A 2,180-nucleotide genomic window follows, 5' to 3' on the forward strand; every position below is an offset into this window, starting at 1 on the left:
TTTTATGTAATTCATACGAAAAAGACCTGAATTACAAATGATTCCACCAATATTATCTTTGGCCTAGGTCACAAAAAAAAGAGGATAATCCTGAAGCAAAGTGGATCGCAAATATGTCCCATATAAAAAATTAATCTTACGACCATTACTTAAGTAAAATATTTGCTGTTTCAACGTCTACGTTTACTAAAACATCTGTATCAGAATCCGTCATTTTGCTGAACGATTTTTATCCTCATTCAAATAAAATGTCAAAAAGAAAAAGGTTAAGTTACCGGCTGACAATACTAGTTGAATAATACTAACAGAATATTCAGCTGAAGGGTGAAGAGTTCAGTCATTTGATCTAAACTGGTGACGTCACATAGTAGTTTAAATGACTGACTATTCTCGCAAAAACGTAATATTCACTCATACTACACATACTACAATATACGACTTCACTCGCGAAAAAAAGCCTAAAGTATCGTAGGTGTTTTTTCCTTGATTGTGTGAAGGAAAACGTTTTGTAGAATATTGAATTGAAACAAATAACGCGCAGAATATGAAAAAACTGGTGGTTCATCTTTTATGAATAGGTGCTAAAATTATTAATTGATGTGTAAGTTTTTTCCAAAATGCTTCGTCACATTATTTTACAATTATTTATTCAGTTATGACGAATGAGTTGAGCAGATAATAAAGCATCTACGTTTGTTAGTTTTTTGTCCCTCAAGAACACATTGAATCTAAAAACGAGTCTTGTGAAAATTAATATTCACTTCCTACAATTTAAAAAATACGAGCAGCAGTAGATTTATTTTTTCATCAAATATGATTCATGCTGGCACATTTGACCAGGGCCTTGTTCAGAAACTGAAAAATCCCAATTTCGAATTACATTACCGACCAGTATCGGTCTCTCCCCATGTGTTTTCCATTACAGCATAATTTAAAAGTGCCTGCGGGTTAGTAGCCATTACCGGAGGACCAGTAATACTTCCCGTTTACGCGTTAGTCCCTTCCGCATGGCGACATTAGAGCCGAGCTCTGCCTTTATACTTTAACGAAAACCCATATCATATCGCTTTGACGAGGTATCGGTACTCTTTTCCAGTAATATTGTGTAAATGTATAAAAAATATACATGCGATATGATCACCATGATATATTAACTATACAGGGTGATTCACAAATGGTGATCAAAAATGAAACCTCGTATTCTTTGGCGAACTTTAAGAGAAGTCTTTCCTATAAAGTTTTTATCTAGGACGCTTCGTTAAAAAGATACAGGGTGTTAAAATTAAAAAAATATTTTAAAATTTTTAAATTATGAAAAACTGAAAATAAAATACTGAAAAATATAAAAACTGAACTAATTTGAAATTGGGCACATGTATTTATGTGAACGTTGTCCAAAATCTCAGGGCTTTTCCTAAAATTTACATGCTCCAGTGGCGGAGATACAGGGTATCGATGGCATATTTTTCTAAATAAAATAGTACGCCACTGCTTTACTGTTCAATATTCAACAAATTACTACTCTCTTATGTTTTTTGAAAGAAGCCTGATTTTCGAGTAAAACTTAAAAAACCAACTGAAAAAACTTTTTTCTACGTTCATGCAATAAACACAATTTTATTGAACTATATTTACTAGAAAAAGTGGATCTTTATTGCACTAGTGCAATAAATATTTATTGCACTTATATGTCATTATAGTACAGAGGTTTGTGATTAAGACAAACATAAACATTCAAATGAGCGAAATATTTAGTCCTTTTTCTGTGACATTGTAATACGTTTCAAAGAATTGCGGATTTTATTTTATTATCAATCATATTTATTATGTACTGGATTACGAAATTACTAGAAAATGCATTTTTTTCTAAAATGCCATATGATTACAATTTATAAACACAAACGTAAATGCCTCAAACATACGCGATCACGACTACTATGATTTGGATAATGCAACTCTGCAGTTCTAGAAATGTCAGTCAAAAATTAATTTTGACATTTAAACAAAGTTTAAAAATGAGTGATATTATTGGAAAAATAGATGATAGTGATGAAGAAGAATTTGTTGGGACCCCACCAGAAGTTAGTGAAATAGCAAATACAGCGTCATTAAACTTATTACCTAGCAAATCAAGAAAACTATATGAAAAAAGTTATAATCGTTTTAAAGAGTGGTGCTTT

The sequence above is a fragment of the Anoplophora glabripennis genome, unplaced genomic scaffold (genome assembly GCF_000390285.2).
Source record: "Anoplophora glabripennis isolate ALB-LARVAE unplaced genomic scaffold, Agla_2.0 scaffold138, whole genome shotgun sequence".
Taxonomy (NCBI): Eukaryota; Metazoa; Arthropoda; class Insecta; order Coleoptera; family Cerambycidae; genus Anoplophora; species Anoplophora glabripennis.